The 21,096-nt window shown below is 46.4% G+C and overlaps 1 protein-coding gene across 1 annotated transcript in view; it reads left to right on the forward strand.

Moving 5' to 3' along the window:
- The window catches only part of LOC138061242 (maestro heat-like repeat-containing protein family member 7), a 170,034-nt gene that overhangs the window by 64,615 nt on the left and 84,323 nt on the right, over positions 1-21,096 (forward strand). The gene's annotated exons all lie outside the window — the stretch shown is intronic.

A 21,096-nucleotide genomic window follows, 5' to 3' on the forward strand; every position in this document is an offset into this window, starting at 1 on the left:
CATGCCGCTTTGGTGTAACTGAGGATGGATGCCATGTCCTTGTTTCTCCCAGGCCCTTATCTCCTCCAAGGTCAAGCCCAACCCACGTGCATCCCATCTTGTCTCCTGCAGTCTACTTTGTAGCCTCATGAGCTAGTTTTGTATCTTTGTCAGCTAGTTTTAACTGGTTTGGCAGTTACAGCACTGGCAAGGTCACATCCTTCGCAATGTTTCTGGAGTTCAAGGACAGTTCAGCCTTGAGGCCTGCAGGCTTCATCTACTTTAGGCACTGATGCTAAGTTAATCAAGGTTAGGCCAATGGAATTAACAGTAGTTTTCTTACAAATCCCCCCGTTGTTTTTCTGGCTGTTTGTCTTTGTAATATAGCCATTTTTCAAGACGAGCAGCCAGCCTTCACAATTTTATATACAATCCCAAGGGGAGCACAAAGCACACAATGATCAGACAGAACAGAATCACTACAGCATGCAGCAAACAATTATACAAGCCAGAAGTGGTGGGAGACCACCTAAAGTTTCCCACCATTTATGCTCTGTGACTTTTTTTTGGTTCTTTCAAGTATCGCTTGACTCTGTTGTGTATCATGCTCTGCAGTCATCAGGGTACTTTTCCCTGTTTCTTTGACCTTCTGGAGAAACGTCCGCAACTGCTCATGGTGTAATAATTCCTTCACTAACCTGAGATGCATTCCAATCGGTACTGGTGATAATTCTTGAATCCATGAATAATTTCCCTGGAGTAACTGGTGAGTTGTTACGGGGCTTGTATAATTGTAGCCACATCCCTTTACCATTGTACAGTTACACATGCACAAATTTAAACTATTATTGTGATACAACATTGCACCATCAATTATAACAGTGCTGCCCTGACTCCACAAACATAGACAACCCTTCCCAGGAGAGACCAAAGTTACCTTCTCATTTGCACTTTGGGTCTGCACCCCAACATGACAAACACTGTGTTCCGTGGCTAAACAAATGTCTTGAGTTTGTAGGGCATTACCTTCACGTACAAATCCTAATTGATCCCAACCCATCCAGGAGGCTAAATCTATAGTGTTCCACTTATCACGAATGTGCTGTGCCCATCCCCTGTTTTCCAAAGGATGTAATGCAACATCCCCATGGATCCAGCCTAGAGGCACAATAGGCTAGATTGTAGAGACCTGTGCTGCTTGAATAGTGAGAACGAGAGCAGTTATCACTTTTTGCTCCTTATCGAATGGCAAATTAAGCATTTGCCACCAAGCTGGATATTTCCCTTCAGATATGGTACTCTTTTCCCATATCAAGTTTCGGCTTTCTGCGGGAAGTATACCATTCTCTCCTTCCCTTGTGAGGGATGCAGCTACTGTTTGTAGCCAAAGTTGGGCTTGAATGCAACTAAGGCCTTGTATTTCCTTGACGTACCCCTAAAGGGTCTACTATTAATCGGTGGGTCTTGCTCATTCATCTCCTCCCACCAAGGTAACACGTCTGATATTAGCCATTGTCTTTTCCCTAATGCCATCACAGATGACTGCAACGGATGTTGCAACTTACACCAATCTGCTATAGTCCCAGAACTATGGTTCGACATTTCCCAACAATGATTCCTGCAGCAGCCCCCGCACACATACATCCAGGAGTCCCCAGAAGGACAGCATACAATTGTACTGCATAATACGCGACTGCTCTGGGTTGAGGACCTGGCATTTGAGTCAGCACTCCACTGGCAACCCCTTGTTGTTCATGAATGTACAGCTGGAAAGGTTTTTTATAATGGGGGAGCCCTAAAGCCAGGGATTTACCTAATGCCTCCTTAATTTTGTTAAATGCCAAATCTCTCTGACTGTCCACTTTATAGGTTCTACTGCTTCCTGTTCAGTTGCTCCCACTAATGGGTTTACTAAGTCCCCCAACCCGGGAATCCATGGTCTACAGAAGCCTACTGCCCCTAAAAACAACCTCTAATCTGCTTTTTCGTCACAGGTCAAGGTAGATCTTCAATTGCTTTAATGCGTTCAGGATGGAGAGATCGTTTTCCTTCCGTTAGAATCAATCCTAAATATTTTACTCTTTCTTGACAGAACTGGCGCTTAGGTGGGGATGCACGATGTCCCTTTTCAGCTAAGGCTGTACACAAAATTATTGTATGTGAAGTACAAGCATTTTTTGTTCTCCTAGCAAGCAATAAATCGTCTACATACTGTATTAACACGGAATCACAGGATAAAACAATGTTATGTAAACCTTTCCGCAGCAACCGAGTAAAAATTCACTGGTGAGCCAGTGAATCCTTGTGCAAGTCGTGTCCAGGTCAGTTGTTGTCCTTTCCAGGTAAATGCAAACAAAAGTTGACTCTCTTCTCCTGCAGGTATACTAAAGAAAGCAGAACTTAAATCTATTACTGTAGACCCCTTAGCCCATACAGGAATTGGAGTTAAAACCGACAACATAGTGATTAATAGCATGTACATCCTGTACAAATCGATACTCAGGATCGCCATCACTGACCAGGCGATGTTTATGTACCGGTAAAATGGGTGTATTGAAAGGAGAAATGCAGGGCTTCAGAATCCCCTGTTCTACATAGGTATCCATCTGCTTTGGAACAATTTTCTGCCTCATGCGGGATAGCATATTGTTTTACAGCTGGATGGGGCCTTGGAGAGTTGTTATGGATACAGGCTCTGCAGATAAAAGCAAGCCCACGCCTGTTCCTTTCCCACTCCACAGTTTAGCAGGCACAGCAGTGGAGGAGTGCTTGAACACCTAGTTCAAGAGGAACATCTGCCACCGGAACTTGCACTTCTGATGCACCGACTTCTGAAACACCCATAATTACCAAATCCATACCGCTGGCACTTGCCCATGTCTCTACAGCAAGTGCTGGTAACAAAGCCCGCCCTAAGAAACACACAGGGGATTCTTCAACCAAAACACATTGATTCCATATTGCTTTTGCATCTATAACTGCCAGTAATGGTTTGCTCAGGGGTTTTTCTCCTCCCCCCATCACACCCCATATTTTCCAGACCTCCCCAGAACACAACCCTTTATCTGTATAATTCAAAAGAGATAAAGTAGCCCCGGTAGCCACTAGAAAGGTTACTTGCTTTCCAGCCACTTTCCTGGTTATGCCGCCCTGACTAGCCAAAGGGATTACATCCAGAAACATACATACACATCGAATACAAGCACAAGGATATTCCTCCTCAACTAGTCATTCATCAGTTCGGCCTACATCTTGATTTTCTCCCGAAGGAGGATTCACCCCTGACTGTGGCTGAATTCGTGCACAGCTTGGGCACTCACGCTGCATATGTCCTCACTTCCCACAATAATAACCCTCCCAAGAACCTAACCCAGGTGCAGAAGTTAATGGAATTCCCCTTCCTCCCCTCATGACTCCTCGTCCTGCTGCCATCCCACCCGTCCACCGTCCAGGAAAAGATCCATGACCTGGTCCGATAAAAAGCCCAGTTCTGCACTCACAGGGAGTAAATAGCTCCTCACATGACTGCAGCCACAATTGTCGCTTCTTCCTTTTTCAATTTATGGTTTTCCTCCTCTAATTTCTTAGCATCACGTCTGTCATATACAAAGGTTGCCAAGCGGACAATCTCATCTGCAGTCTTTCCTGGCCAATCAGGCACATGTTTAGAAAAAGACTTTTTTATATCTGGGGCAGCTTGATCAACAAAAGTAGACACAACTAATCATCTCTGAGCCTCAGCTTCTGGGTCCACTCCACCCCCATACAGTCACATTTGCTTAAACAAACGCAACAGATATGCGGATGGGTGTTCAGTAGGCTGTTGTTGACATTCCCTTACCCTTGACCAATTCCCTGGTCTAACACCTGCAAGCCTAATAGCTTCCTCCAATCCTCTCCGAGCCTGTCTAAGCTGCCTGTGATCCGCATCATTCCAATAATCCCACCAAAGATCTATAGTGGGCCAGGGTGGGTACGAGTCTCAGGATCCCCTCCCTGTTCTGCCTAATGTTGATTGGCAGCTAAAATCGCGTGTTTCTCATCGGGTGTAAACAGAGTGTCTACTAACATCTGTACATCTCCCCAGGTAGGCGTATTTCATATGCCTGAAAGATGCCTTTCACAATTCGAATGACCTTCTCAGGATCCTCCCGCAACCGAGGGGTCTGTTGCCCCCACAGAATCAAATCCTGCTGTCCCCAGGGTCCATAAACTCGAGCAGTAAACACTTGGGCTACTCCTGCTCCCCCCTCTCACAGGGCACCAGCTTTTGGGACTGCCCATAAGGGGGCTTGTATTATTTCAGCATTCGCAGTTGGTAATGGGAGGGCAGGAGACAACGGGAAGCAGCCCCTCCTTCATCATTATTTTTCCCTTCCTCACATTCTTCATAACTTCCATTCTCATTCACCTTTCTAATCTTCTTAGCATTCCCATTGCCATTATCATTACTACCATGCACTGGCTGTCTGCTACTTATCACCATTGTTCAGATTGTGCTGTCCTTCTGGCGTTCATATGCCCAGTTGTCCCACACATACCAGTAATCCAGTTGACCAGGATAATGATCCTCAAGCTGGTGCCGTAAGAAAGTTAATACTTGTGAATCAAAACTACCACTTGCTGGCCAGCATTCGGCTGCATTGCCATCATGACTAATAAAAGCCCAGTCCTCCCGGCACAAAATTATTCATTGTCTCCATGACATACCTGCAATCCCTGCAATATGTTTCCAAATAGTAATAATTTCTGCCAAGGGTGTCCCCTTTGGGGCACTTAATCCAGGTCCTATTTTCCTTTCTCTTTTTTTTTTTCTCTGTTTCTTTCTTCTCCTCTCCCACTCCACCTAATTGTAAAAGCTTAGAGGAACATAGAAAATGTAGTACTCACCCAGTCTCGGGAAGTCTCCCCGGAAGGTGTTTTATCTGTGGGGTAGAACTCAAATTCAAATTTCTAGCTTTTTTTTTTTTGCCTTTTTTTTGAGGAGAACTCAAACCCCTTCACTCAACCCCTTTCAGTGTGCACACTATGGGACTTGAACCCACTTTTTTTTCCCTCTTCCCTTTTTCAAACCCCCAACCCCTTTTTTCTTCTTCTTTTTTCCCCCTCCTTTCAAGGAACTTGAACCCCAGATAACCTGCTTTTTTTCCTTTTTCAAGGGACTCGAGCCCCAAATAAAATACTTAGTGGTGGAAATTTGGTATCCCTGATCAGTGCGACCCTGAGGAGCAATCCATAAGGTGAACTCACACATATGCTGCCAGCGGTTGCTCCACAGAGTCACACCAAACAGAGAAGCCTCGGTCCCATCTGGGTCGCCAAACTGGTATAAAGGTCCGCAGGCATTCACCACTAAGTCAGAGTCAGACTCTTATACGATCGTTTGTTTCAGCTCGAGCTGGGTGCCTCCAAAGAACAAAGACATTCTGGGCTAATTATACTCCTTCCAGTCTTATTTCCCCGCCTGCCAGTGACAGTCTCTTCCAGTCTTCTTTCCTGAGTTGCTGGTCTCTTTCTTTTTAAACGGTTCATGTCTACATCCCAGGACGGTTGCTGTGTTCCTGCTTCAAAGTGCCTTATCTTATCCGGAGGTTAACCGAGACCTCTGTCCGTTGTGTTCTGTATCTTCTCAAAGGTTAACCGTGACCTCTGTCCATTGTGTTCTGTATGTTGGAGGGCTGATTCTGGCTGCTTCTGCAGTTGTTGTGTCAGCAGTAGCCCACAGGTTTGGTTAAAGTTCAAGCTTAGGCCTGCAGGCTTCACTACTGAGGCTTGGAGTAGTTTAATCAAGGTTATGCCAAGGGAAATAACAGGAGTTTTCTTACATGCAGAGAGGTGTGTATATTTTGGGATCAGGCGAGACGGTTAGGAGAAAGTTTTATTCATAGAAGTCTGTCCTAACTTGTCAACATCTCTTCCTTCTCCAGCAGTCCCCCTGAGAGAACATCTAGGCAACAGCAGCTCCCTCAACGAGTTCCTCCTCCTGGCGTTCGCAGACACACGGGAGCTGCAGCTCTTGCACTTCACACTCTTCCTGGGCATCTACCTGCCTGCCCTCCTGGGCAACCGCCTCAGCATCACAGCTGTAGCCTGCGACCAGCACCTCCAGACCCCCAGGTACTTCCTCCTCCTCAGCTTCTGCCTCCTTGACCTTGACTCCATCTCCATCACTGTCCCCAAATCCATGGCCAATTCCCTCGGGGACACCAGGCCTATTTCCTATTCAGGATGTGCTGCCCAGCTCTTTCTGCTCCTGTTCTTGTTATCACCAGAGTGTTCTCTTCTCACTGTCATGGCCCATAACCACTTCCCTGCCATCTGCAGACCCCTGTACTACGGGACCCTCCTGGGCAGCAGAGCTTGTGTCAAAGTGGCAGCAGCTGCCAAAGCAATGTCCTGCGCCAGTTCTTCTGTGAAATTCCCCAGCTTCTCGGGCTCTCCTGCTCAGAATCCTCCCTCAGGGAAGCTGGGGTTATTGCGGCTAGTGTTTGTTTGGGCTTTGAGTGCTTTGTTTCCACTGTGCCGTCCTACATGCAGATCTCCACTGCTGTGCAGAGGATCCCCTCTGAGCAGGGCCAGCACAAAGCCTTTTCCATGTGCCTCCCGCACCTGGCCCTGGTCTCCCTTTCTCTCAGCACTACAGTGCTTGCCTACCTGAAGCCCCCCTCCACCTCCTCCCCAGCTCTGGATCTGGTGCTGCCTCTTCTGTAGGCGGTGGTGCCTCCAGCAGTGAACCTCCTCAGCTACAGCTTGCGGAACAAGGGGCCCAAGGATGCCCTCAGGAAACTGCTTCACTGGCTACAATGCCAGCACCAGTAACTGTCCAACGTGCATCTACTCCTCACTCCAAGGCTATTTGGCATCAAAGATGAGTGCTGTTCATTTCTTCCTGTCTCACTTTTCTCTGTTACACTCTTGCAAAAGAAAAAATGCACTTATCCTTAGGAAGCGCTCTTCCAAGTCTGACCCAGAGACCCTGTTGAAGCAGGAAGCCAGGCTTCTCCCTTCATCAGCAGAGATGGGGGAACTTCAGAACCTGCTAGCCTGAGCTCCCTCGGATGCCCTCAGTGTAAGGAGTGTAAGTGTTTCCCTTTGCAGCCCCTCTTTTGGCACTGCCACCAAGGGTGCCCATGGCAACAGAGTCAGGCTCAGATGAGCACAGACAGGGTGAGGCCTTGTGTCCCATGTGCATTAGGGCAATTCAGCTGCCTTGGCCACAATCAGGGTGTTATCTCGCACCCCTCTCCTGTGAGGGTGGCGGCCAGGATTCACCACGGCCTCGTCCCTTCCCTCTACTGTGCTCCAATGCTCAAAGCAGAGTGGGAGCAGCCTGTGGGGACAGACCCTGTGCTCCTCAGGACCGTTCTCCCATTGCCACAGCAGCCATTTCCTCACTACAACCTTTGTGTGAGGGCTGCAGCTTTTCTGGAGACATGCCCACCTACAGCAGAAGGACTTTCTCTTTTGGGGGTTGGTCTCCTCATTTCCCCACTGTCCTGCTGTGCTCTAGTGTGCGTGTATATAGCCCAAGAGTTCTCTCCGCATGGTGGTTGTAGGGTTGTGTTCCCGTGGGTGTTCCTGTGAGTACCAGCTGACCAGGTAAAAATAAAAGGGGATATCCTCAGAGATGTGCCTCAAGTCTGGCTTTTCTTCAGAAGAGGGAGTCAAAAATATGCCCCAGCAATTGCACCAGAAAAGGGCCCGCTGCTCTGCCTGTGTACTCCATGGCCTCCAGGGGACAAGCTCAGAGTCCCAGTGTGATGTGGTAGGGACCAATGGCTGGATTCACGACTCATTTCTCAGTGACCAGTGCTAGTGGAGATGGTGAACCGCCTGCTTGGGGCTGTCGCACAGGTGACAGTGCTGATGACAGATGCCCATCCTTCTGGAGCGGAACCTGAGCCACCAGGAGAGCTCAGGGGATCTCCAGAGACAGCGTGTGCCTGGGGATGGGCAGTGAGCGGAGCTTCACAAAGTGAGGGACAGCCCATGATGCAGTCACCCAAAGGTAAAATGCTAAGTCCAGGTACGCATAGGGAAGCCAGAGTTTCTCTGCATTCCCAGCAGAGGCAGTGGGGACTCAGGAAGCACAGGGAAGGGGGACTGGAGAGTGACTCATGCACCCTCAAAAAAACACCACAGGCTGGAGCTAGTGCACACATGAACACATCGTGTGCCACTGCAAACACCCTGGGGTCACTCTGAGCACCATCCATGAGCACAGACACGTGCCAGCAGCATCAGGGATGTTGAGCCATGTCTGCCTGGGTCTGCTTCCTGCCCTGACCAGCACGGGCCAGAGCTGAGTCAGGAGTCACCCTGTGGCCCTGGGGCCCCACAGCCCACTCGCTCTGCAGAGCAGCACCGCCAGCCTGGGGCCCTGCAGGGAGCACCTGGGAGGGGTGCAGCAACAGCCAGCTAGCCCAGCACACACACATTCACCTGAGGAAATGTGGAAGATATTATTGAATAGTGTCTACGTGACAAGGGGCATGACAACAAGATCACAAGACCTGCTTAAATGTAGCTAGACACGGAATGCAGGACCTTGGTTTAGAAACTAGAAAATAATGTAGATACCAGTGTCTTGAGAAAAGTACATGACTTGCTACTAGTGTCTTGGGAAAGGTACATGACTTGCTACTAGTGTCCTGGGAAAGGTACATGACTTGCTACTAGTGTCTTGGGAAAAGATGCATAGCCTTCTACTGTATCCATTTAATAGATAACAATGCCTTCTACTGTAGCCACCTATAAGGAGCTTGGCTTTTGCAATATGTATGAGCTAATTAACTCTGTTATATAAGTCATAAGATAATTCTGAATAAACTGAGACTTGTTGATCATCATCGGATGTGCTTGTCTCCCGTCGTTCTCCGACAAATGGTGACCCCGACGTGATCCACGACGGAGCAACGAGTGGTCAGGTCCTTTGCAGCGAGGACGGCTAAAACACAGCGAAGAAAACTGTGTCGAGCCCCGGGCGTTCGCATCGGCGTACCCGGCTGAAACGTGCTGCCGAGACCTTGGAGAGCTGCAACAGCGCGCGCTGACGATATTCAGGTATGCAGAGGCAAGCAGCATATGATTTATGTACATGTCTCTTACAAAAGAGACAAATTAGGGAGATCGATTTACAAAAGGATCTTCCTGGGTTGTTAGCTTATGGGCACTCCCAGGGCTGTTTTCAGAACCCGCATACTGTTCACGAATTATCTGAGTGGTGTAAATTGGGTGATAGGTTATGGGAGGCTGCAATTGATGGGGATAAGTCAGCCAAAAAATTTGGAAAACCATGGAGGGCTGTACATAATGAGTTACTACGATATCAGGCAGAACAGAGGGCGGCTGAACAGGCATCTGCTGCTCATGAAAAGAATAAGACGTACGGGATTGACTGGCCGCAAGGTGCCCCCTTACCCCCAAGTGTGTCTACCGTATACTTGCCTCCATTGCCTCCTCCTTCTACTGATGGATTTAAACCTCCTCCTTCTGTACCCTCAGCCCCCGAGAGCGAGTTTGCTCCCAAGGACACATCAAGCAGCCCTACTAATCCGTTTCTGTCGGAGCCAACTCCAGGGGCGGAAGCGGACCTGGCTGAGGCTATGGCAAAGGAATGTAGAGAAGCTTGGGCTGCGCTAGCTCGGGAAGGGCTGGAGCGGGGGGATGGAGAGGTATTGCAAGTGGCTGCACAGCTAGCCTGTCCTGTCACATTCCAGCAATTCCGGGAGGCGGTGTGCAAGCGACAGTTTCAGCCTTGGATTGGAAATTATTGTCCCAATTGCGCGCCACGGTCAGTCAATTTGGAGTCCATAGCGAGCCAGCGAAACAAATGTTAGATTATATCTGGAGTACACAAATTTTATTACCTGCTGACTGCCGAGGGATAATTCGACTGATATTTACCCAGCATCAGCAATTGTTGTTTAATGCTCATTGGCAGAGTTTAGTGCATGAATCAGTTGCAATTCAGAGACAGCCTGGGGATCCGTTGCAGGGAGTGACCGTAGAGGAACTTATGGGACTTGGACCGTTTTTACGCACTGAAGCACAAGCAATGATAGGTGCAGATAAGTTGAGAGAGGCAATGCAACTAGTAAGGAGAGCTATTGATCGAGTGAAAGAACCGGGGGGCGTTCCAGTTTATATGGGTATAAAACAAGGCAGGGACGAAACGTTTGGGGCATTCATAGACAAGGCTGCTGCAGCTACAGAGAGAGCTGGGGTTCCTGAACATATGCGAGGAACCTTGTTAAAACAGTGTGCCTTACAAAATTGTAATACTACTACTCGTAATATTTTGAGCACTCTTGGTGCCAATTGGACAATAGAGGAAGCATTAGAAAGGATGGCTCAGGTGCCCACTGGACCTCAAGCTTTAGTAGTAGAGGCTATAAAGCAGTTGGGGGTTGGGTTACAAGAACAAGCTAAGGCATCTCAGACTCAAGTGTCAGCAGCTCTTGCACCCCTCCAAGCGTCGGTCGTTACTCGACAGAAAACATATCAAGGAACTGCTCGAGTTAGATGCTTTCGATGCGGAATTTTGGGTCACGTCCGAAAAGAGTGCACCGCTTCCGGAGTTTGGTGTGTAAAGTGCCGTTCGGACACTCATAACTCTGGAGCTTGCCACCGTCGTTCGGGAAACTCCGTTGGGAGCGCAAATCGGAGCAGCCGCGTGCAGACACAAGTAGCTGCTGCACAGCAGGTAGCGTCTCCTGCCTCAGACCAGCACCAGAGGGAGTCTCGGACTTGACCTGGCATCCGCTGTAGACATTAGTCTCCTAAATACTCAGCCACATCGAATTCCCACTGGAGTGTATGGTCCTGTGGTGATTCAAAATAAGTTTGTGGGAGCATTATTGCTCGGCAGGTCATCGGCATCAATGCTGGGACTCTTTGTTTTACCTGGCGTTGTTGACGCTGACTACACCGGAGAAATAATGATAATGTTATATACCCCTTTTCCTCCCATACGGATAACCAATGGACAACGTATCGCTCAGTTGATCCCATTGGAACAACTTACAAAGGGAATGCCGTCGTTAACTGATAAGGATCGAGGTGATGAAGGATTCGGCTCTTCAGGGGGACTGACTCTTTTAACCTTGACATTAAATGATCGACCTAGACACAAGGTTGAGATTGGTTATGACAATCAAAAACTGATCCTTATAGCCCTTTTGGACACTGGGGCAGATTCTAGTATAATTACTCCATCACAGTGGCCCCAAGGATGGCCCCTGTTTCCATCAGGTACTACGGTTTCTGGAGTTGGGGGTATGACATTTGCTCAAAGAACGCCCACGTTGAAAGTAAAACTGGAGGGTCGTCAAGTTTCTGCTGTGTTTTCTGTGGTACAACTACCACCAACTGTGCAGTGTCTAATTGGAAGGGATATACTCTCACAGTTGGGGGTTGTACTTACGAATGAGCACCCTTTGGCCTATTAGCCATTGCTTGGACTTTCCCAATTCCCATTACCTGAACTACCAACACACCGGTATGGGTTAAGCAATGGCCATTAAAACGGGAAAGTCTATTTCATGCTCATCAATTGGTCAAAGAGCAATTTCAACAAGGTCATTTACGTTTGTCCACTAGTCCATGGAATTCTCCAATATTTGTCATAAAAAAGAAGTCAGGTAAATATCGATTGTTACATGATCTGAGAGAGATTAATAATCAGATGGAACCGACGGGTGCTTTACAGCCAGGGCTACCTAATCCAGCCATGATTCCAGAGTGTTGGTCTCTGCTAAGTATTGATTTAAAGGATTGCTTTTTTACAATTGATTTACATCCTCAGGATCAAAAACGGTTTGCTTTTACCTTACCCTCCCTTAACAGAGAGGGCCCAGATCAACGATTTGAATGGACAGTATTACCACAGGGTATGCGTAATAGCCCCACCTTGTGTCAATTATATGTAGCTGCTGCACTACAGCCCTTACGAGAACAATGGAAACATGTTATAATTTATCATTACATGGATGATATATCTCAATCTACATGATTGATATATCTCAATCTGATATAGCTCAAGCTGCGCCCCTTTTCTGACAAGCAGATTGAACACATCCAACGAGTGTTACAATGTTCTAATCTGGTAATTTCTTCAGATAAGGTTCAACAGTCGTCACCATGGAAATATTTAGGATGGGTGCTTACTGACAAAACTGTGTCCCCTCAGAAATTACAGTTGCAGTCGCGACTACGGACTCTTAATGATGCACAAAGATTTTTAGGAGACTTGCAGTGGCTACAGCCCATAGTGGGTATACCAAATGAATTGCTAGGTACGGACCCTACGAAAGAACTTAGAGTTACCCCTTATCAGAAAACTCTCATACAGCAAATTGTAGAACGCGCTATTACAGGACATGTACATCGGCTCGATGCTACTGTTCCGATTGACCTTGCTGTGTGGTTAGGGCATCGGTACCTGATTGGAGCTCTCATGCAATTAAAGAAAACCGGGGAATTGGGTATTCTTGAATGGGTATCCCCTGCTTTACAGCAGGCTAAAACCTTGGTACAACAAGTGGAAAATTTGGCGGATTTGATAAAACGAGGACGGGAAAGAATTTTACAAGTTCAAGGCTGCCAGCCTTCCACAATATATTTACCCATGCAAAGAAAAGACTCTTTACAATGGTATCTACAGAATAGTGAACATTTGCAAGAGGCGTTGCTTGGTGCTGGTTGTGTGATTGAGACTAATAGCTTTGAGTCCCCATTATTACGATGGATCGGGCAATGGAACTGGATGACATGCCCGAAAAGAGAAAAGAACCCTATAAAAGACGCGGTAACAGCATATACTGATGCAGGACGTAAATCGCGACGGGCTGCCGTTACATGGCAAGACAATGGTTCATGGAAACAGGAATTGTTATATGCAAAAGAAGGGGATACCTTGCAAACAATGGAGCTGGCCGCCGTCATATGGGCGTATGGGCCGTCATCATCGCCGTATGGGCCATGATGAACTTGATGGGGCCTCTAAATATTGTAACTGATTCACTTTATGTAACGGGCATTGTTGAGCGAATCGAGGATGCATTTATCAAAGACGTCCAAAATAAGAGGTTACATGAGCTTTTTATCCAACTCAGAAAGGCAGTGAAGCTTAGAGAAAATCCCTATTCTATAATCCACATACGAAGTCATAAATGGAATATTGGACTTGGAGAGGGTAATGATAGGGCGGATAGGCTGGTCTCTGTTTTCACTGCTGTTCCCATTGCAAAAACTGTTTTAGCCAGAGAGGCCCATTCGGTTTTCCACCAAAATGCCAAAGGCCTGCATGTCGAATTTGGGATCTCCATGGCGGAGGCGTGTAGTATTGTTGGAGCTTGCCCAATCTGTAGTAACCATAATGGAGGTTGCGGATTAGGAGTGGGAGTTAATCCCAGAGGGCTTGTCTCAAATGACCTTTGGCAGATGGATGTTACTCATGTCTCTTCTTTTGGACGTTTAAAATATGTGCATGTATCTATTGATACATATAGTAAATTTATTTGGGCAACGGCACAAGCTGGAGAGAAAGTATTGCATGTCGAAAGACATGTGCTTAGTTGTTTTGCTGTCATGGGAGTCCCAAAGCAGTTAAAGACGGACAATGGTCCCGCTTATACTAGCCACAGGATGGATAGATTTTTGAAGACATGGGGAGTAAGACATGTCACGGGAATTCCTCACTCCCCCACAGGACAAGCTATAGTGGAACGGGCACATGGTACCCTAAAACAGCATTTGGCACATCATGCAGAGATCGCTGATCCGCATTCAAGATTGTTGAAAACCTTATTCGTAATTAACCATTTGTGTGTTTTTGGAGATGCAAAGTATCCACCCGTAGTTGTACATACTAGCTCTTCATCTGAATGTCAAGATACTAGTACCATATGGGTACGGAATAAGGACCCTAAGACAGGAGTACGGCAAACACCTGCAAAGGTCTTATTTTGGGGGAGGGGCTATCTTTGTGTTTCTGCCCCTACAGGACCTCTTTGGATACCTGCAAGACGGGCAAGACCTGTACTTGATCCCCAAAGTTCCACGGAGTCAACAGAAAGGCACGGTGATTGAAGAAGAGCTGATCCAAGATTACTGCGATCGTGTGGTCCTGGATCTACTGCATCTTATTTGTGTATAATACCGTTTTTGCTATGTATCTCAAGTCTCCACCAAACTTATGGGTAACATGGGCTAACAAAACGCATACTACTTCCTTTTGCTTAGCATTGGCTTCTGCTACTGATCCTTTTCGTACATGTTTGGTTGGAATACCCGGATATAATACAACTGATTTTTCAAAGCTATCCACTGCCACATGCAATAGGTTAGATGACAGCAGTAAATGGACAGCCAAATTATTAGCTGCATTGAACAAAACATTACCCTGGGATCCTCAAGAAATCGGGCTTTTTAGGTAGCAGAATGTTGAATAGTTCAGCAAATGAATCAGGATGTGTTGAACTGGGTGATTATAAGCAAAATGTCAATGATCCTGCATTATGGCTTACACCCAGGAGCTATCCCTTTTGGAACGAAACATATATGTGTGGCGATTATAGAACCTATGGTTGGGGAAAAAATGACACAAAGATTTGGGCTAATGACAGTGCAAAGGCATTGCCTGGCAACACCTATTTGATTTGCGGTGATCGAGCATGGCAAGGAATACCTAGGCATGCTCGTGGTGGTCCATGTTATCTGGGAAAATTGACTCTTTTCGCACCAAATGTTACTGTAATATCACAATTCCTTTTTAATAAGACACATCGTGATAAGCGAGCTGTAGCAACCCTCACACCCGACTGTAGTGATCAAGTAGAACTCTGGGGACCCACGGCTAACTTTTTTGCGTCAATTGTTCCAGGGGTAGGTGCTGCTCATGCGCTTCGTACTATAAATACACTAGCATGCTGGATGGTTAAGCAATCAAACGTAACAACACAGATATTGAGTGAACTAGCACAGGACATGGAAAATCTCAGACATCAGATACTTGAAAATAGAGCTGCTATTGATTTTTTATTATTGGCTCATGGGCATGGTTGTAAAGATTTTGAGGGCATGTGTTGTTTTAATCTCTCCTCTAATTCAGAATCAATTCACAAGCAATTGCAATGGCTTAAGAATCACACTAAGGATATTACTGTTGTAACTAAGCCCCTTGATACCTGGCTATCATCTCTCGGTATTGGTCCCTGGCTTAAGACCATGATTATGTATGCAATAGGTATAGGATTGATGGTTTTGTTGATTATATTGTTTTTACCCTGTTTTGTAGCCTATCTACAGAATATAGTTATACGCATGGTCCATAAAACACAAAATAATTTGTTTTTATTAAAAGAAGACGGGGGAAATGTGGAAGATATTATTGAATAGTGGCTCCGTGACAAGGGGCATGACAACAAGATCACAAGACCTGCTTAAATGTAGCTAGACACGGAATGCAGGACCTTGGTTTAGAAAGTAGAAAATAATGTAGATACCAGTGTCTTGAGAAAAGTACATGACTTGCTACTAGTGTCTTGGGAAAGGTACATGACTTGCTACTAGTGTCCTGGGAAAGGTACATGACTTGCTACTAGTGTCTTGGGAAAAGATGCATAGCCTTCTACTGTATCCATTTAATAGATAACAATGCCTTCTACTGTAGCCACCTATAAGGAGCTTGGCTTTTGCAATATGTATGAGCTAATTAACTCTGTTATATAAGTCATAAGATAATTCTGAATAAACTGAGACTTGTTGATCATCATCGGATGTGCTTGTCTCCCGTCGTTCTCCGACAAATGGTGACCCCGACGTGATCCACGACGGAGCAACGAGTGGTCAGGTCCTTTGCAGCGAGGACGGCTAAAACACAGCGAAGAAAACTGTGTCGAGCCCCGGGCGTTCGCATCGGCGTACCCGGCTGAAACGTGCTGCCGAGACCTTGGAGAGCTGCAACAGCGCGCGCTGACGATATTCAGGTATGCAGAGGCAAGCAGCATATGATTTATGTACATGTCTCTTACAAAAGAGACAAATTAGGGAGATCGATTTACAAAAGGATCTTCCTGGGTTGTTAGCTTATGGGCACTCCCAGGGCTGTTTTCAGAACCCGCATACTGTTCACGAATTATCTGAGTGGTGTAAATTGGGTGATAGGTTATGGGAGGCTGCAATTGATGGGGATAAGTCAGCCAAAAAATTTGGAAAACCATGGAGGGCTGTACATAATGAGTTACTACGATATCAGGCAGAACAGAGGGCGGCTGAACAGGCATCTGCTGCTCATGAAAAGAATAAGACGTACGGGATTGACTGGCCGCAAGGTGCCCCCTTACCCCCAAGTGTGTCTACCGTATACTTGCCTCCATTGCCTCCTCCTTCTACTGATGGATTTAAACCTCCTCCTTCTGTACCCTCAGCCCCCGAGAGCGAGTTTGCTCCCAAGGACACATCAAGCAGCCCTACTAATCCGTTTCTGTCGGAGCCAACTCCAGGGGCGGAAGCGGACCTGGCTGAGGCTATGGCAAAGGAATGTAGAGAAGCTTGGGCTGCGCTAGCTCGGGAAGGGCTGGAGCGGGGGGATGGAGAGGTATTGCAAGTGGCTGCACAGCTAGCCTGTCCTGTCACATTCCAGCAATTCCGGGAGGCGGTGTGCAAGCGACAGTTTCAGCCTTGGATTGGAAATTATTGTCCCAATTGCGCGCCACGGTCAGTCAATTTGGAGTCCATAGCGAGCCAGCGAAACAAATGTTAGATTATATCTGGAGTACACAAATTTTATTACCTGCTGACTGCCGAGGGATAATTCGACTGATATTTACCCAGCATCAGCAATTGTTGTTTAATGCTCATTGGCAGAGTTTAGTGCATGAATCAGTTGCAATTCAGAGACAGCCTGGGGATCCGTTGCAGGGAGCGACCGTAGAGGAACTTATGGGACTTGGACCGTTTTTACGCACTGAAGCACAAGCAATGATAGGTGCAGATAAGTTGAGAGAGGCAATGCAACTAGTAAGGAGAGCTATTGATCGAGTGAAAGAACCGGGGGGCGTTCCAGTTTATATGGGTATAAAACAAGGCAGGGACGAAACGTTTGGGGCATTCATAGACAAGGCTGCTGCAGCTACAGAGAGAGCTGGGGTTCCTGAACATATGCGAGGAACCTTGTTAAAACAGTGTGCCTTACAAAATTGTAATACTACTACTCGTAATATTTTGAGCACTCTTGGTGCCAATTGGACAATAGAGGAAGCATTAGAAAGGATGGCTCAGGTGCCCACTGGACCTCAAGCTTTAGTAGTAGAGGCTATAAAGCAGTTGGGGGTTGGGTTACAAGAACAAGCTAAGGCATCTCAGACTCAAGTGTCAGCAGCTCTTGCACCCCTCCAAGCGTCGGTCGTTACTCGACAGAAAACATATCAAGGAACTGCTCGAGTTAGATGCTTTCGATGCGGAATTTTGGGTCACGTCCGAAAAGAGTGCACCGCTTCCGGAGTTTGGTGTGTAAAGTGCCGTTCGGACACTCATAACTCTGGAGCTTGCCACCGTCGTTCGGGAAACTCCGTTGGGAGCGCAAATCGGAGCAGCCGCGTGCAGACACAAGTAGCTGCTGCACAGCAGGTAGCGTCTCCCGCCTCAGACCAGCACCAGAGGGAGTCTCGGACTTGACCTGGCATCCGCTGTAGACATTAGTCTCCTAAATACTCAGCCACATCGAATTCCCACTGGAGTGTATGGTCCTGTGGTGATTCAAAATAAGTTTGTGGGAGCATTATTGCTCGGCAGGTCATCGGCATCAATGCTGGGACTCTTTGTTTTACCTGGCGTTATTGACGCTGACTACACCGGAGAAATAATGATAATGTTATATACCCCTTTTCCTCCCATACGGATAACCAATGGACAACGTATCGCTCAGTTGATCCCATTGGAACAACTTACAAAGGGAATGCCGTCGTTAACTGATAAGGATCGAGGTGATGAAGGATTCGGCTCTTCAGGGGGACTGACTCTTTTAACCTTGACATTAAATGATCGACCTAGACACAAGGTTGAGATTGGTTATGACAATCAAGAACTGATCCTTATGGCCCTTTTGGACACTGGGGCAGATTCTAGTATAATTACTCCATCACAGTGGCCCCAAGGATGGCCCCTGTTTCCATCAGGTACTACGGTTTCTGGAGTTGGGGGTATGACATTTGCTCAGAGAACACCTACGTTGAAAGTAAAACTGGAGGGTCGTCAAGTTTCTGCTGTGTTTTCTGTGGTACAACTACCACCAACTGTGCAGTGCCTAATCAGCAGAGATATACTCTCACAGTTGGCGGTTGTACTTACGAATGAGCACCCTTTGGCCTATTAGCCATTGCTTGGACTTTCCCAATTCCCATTACCTGAACTACCAACACACCGGTATGGGTTAAGCAATGGCCATTAAAACGGGAAAGTCTATTTCATGCTCATCAATTGGTCAAAGAGCAATTTCAACAAGGTCATTTATGTTTGTCCACTAGTCCATGGAATTCTCCAATATTTGTCATAAAAAAGAAGTCAGGTAAATATCGATTGTTACATGATCTGAGAGAGATTAATAATCAGATGGAACCGACGGGTGCTTTACAGCCAGGGCTACCTAATCCAGCCATGATTCCAGAGTGTTGGTCTCTGCTAAGTATTGATTTAAAGGATTGCTTTTTTACAATTGATTTACATCCTCAGGATCAAAAACGGTTTGCTTTTACCTTACCCTCCCTTAACAGAGAGGGCCCAGATCAACGATTTGAATGGACAGTATTACCACAGGGTATGCGTAATAGCCCCACCTTGTGTCAATTATATGTAGCTGCTGCACTACAGCCCTTACGAGAACAATGGAAACATGTTATAATTTATCATTACATGGATGATATATCTCAATCTACATGATTGATATATCTCAATCTGATATAGCTCAAGCTGCGCCCCTTTTCTGACAAGCAGATTGAACACATCCAACGAGTGTTACAATGTTCTAATCTGGTAATTTCTTCAGATAAGGTTCAACAGTCGTCACCATGGAAATATTTAGGATGGGTGCTTACTGACAAAACTGTGTCCCCTCAGAAATTACAGTTGCAGTCGCGACTACGGACTCTTAATGATGCACAAAGATTTTTAGGAGACTTGCAGTGGCTACGGCCCATAGTGGGTATACCAAATGAATTGCTAGGTACGGACCCTACGAAAGAACTTAGAGTTACCCCTTATCAGAAAACTCTCATACAGCAAATTGTAGAACGCGCTATTACAGGACATGTACATCGACTCGATGCTACTGTTCCGATTGATCTTGCTGTGTGGTTAGGGCATCGGTACCTGATTGGAGCTCTCATGCAATTAAAGAAAACCGGGGAATTGGGTATTCTTGAATGGGTATCCCCTGCTTTACAGCAGGCTAAAACCTTGGTACAACAAGTGGAAAATTTGGCGGATTTGATAAAACGAGGACGGGAAAGAATTTTACAAGTTCAAGGCTGCCAGCCTTCCACAATATATTTACCCATGCAAAGAAAAGACTCTTTACAATGGTATCTACAGAACAGTGAACATTTGCAAGAGGCGTTGCTTGGTGCTGGTTGTGTGATTGAGACTAATAGCTTTGAGTCCCCATTATTACGATGGATCGGGCAATGGAACTGGATGACATGCCCGAAAAGAGAAAAGAACCCTATAAAAGACGCGGTAACAGCATATACTGATGCAGGACGTAAATCGCGACGGGCTGCCGTTACATGGCAAGACAACGGTTCATGGAAACAGGAATTGTTACACGCAAGACAGGAGGATACTTTACAGACCATGGAACTGACTGCCGTCGTATGGGCCATGATGAACTTGATGGGGCCTCTAAATATTGTAACTGATTCACTTTATGTAACGGGCATTGTTGAGCGAATCGAGGATGCATTTATCAAAGACGTCCAAAATAAGAGGTTACATGAGCTTTTTATCCAACTCAGAAAGGCAGTGAAGCTTAGAGAAAAATCCCTATTCTATAATCCACATACGAAGTCATAAAGGGAATATTGGACTTGGAGAGGGTAATGATAGGGCGGATAGGCTGGCCTCTGTTTTCACTGCTGTTCCCATTGCAAAAACTGTTTTAGCCAGAGAGGCCCATTCGGTTTTCCACCAAAATGCCAAAGGCCTGCATGTCGAATTTGGGATCTCCATGGCGGAGGCGTGTAGTATTGTTGGAGCTTGCCCAATCTGTAGTAACCATAATGGAGGTTGCGGATTAGGAGTGGGAGTTAATCCCAGAGGGCTTGTCTCAAATGACCTTTGGCAGATGGATGTTACTCATGTCTCTTCTTTTGGACGTTTAAAATATGTGCATGTATCTATTGATACATATAGTAAATTTATTTGGGCAACGGCACAAGCTGGAGAGAAAGTATTGCATGTCGAAAGACATGTGCTTAGTTGTTTTGCTGTCATGGGAGTCCCAAAGCAGTTAAAGACGGACAATGGTCCCGCTTATACTAGCCACAGGATGGATAGATTTTTGAAGACATGGGGAGTAAGACATGTCACGGGAATTCCTCACTCCCCCACAGGACAAGCTATAGTGGAACGGGCACATGGTACCCTAAAACAGCATTTGGCACATCATGCAGAGATCGCTGATCCGCATTCAAGATTGTTGAAAACCTTATTCGTAATTAACCATTTGTGTGTTTTTGGAGATGCAAAGTATCCACCCGTAGTTGTACATACTAGCTCTTCATCTGAATGTCAAGATACTAGTACCATATGGGTACGGAATAAGGACCCTAAGACAGGAGTACGGCAAACACCTGCAAAGGTCTTATTTTGGGGGAGGGGCTATCTTTGTGTTTCTGCCCCTACAGGACCTCTTTGGATACCTGCAAGATGGGCAAGACCTGTACTTGATCCCCAAAGTTCCACGGAGTCAACAGAAAGGCACGGTGATTGAAGAAGAGCTGATCCAATATTACTGCGATCGTGTGGTCCTGGATCTACTGCATCTTATTTGTGTATAATACCGTTTTTGCTATGTATCTCAAGTCTCCACCAAACTTATGGGTAACATGGGCTAACAAA

Source organism: Struthio camelus, chromosome 16, assembly GCF_040807025.1.
Source record: "Struthio camelus isolate bStrCam1 chromosome 16, bStrCam1.hap1, whole genome shotgun sequence".
NCBI classification, from domain to species: Eukaryota; Metazoa; Chordata; class Aves; order Struthioniformes; family Struthionidae; genus Struthio; species Struthio camelus.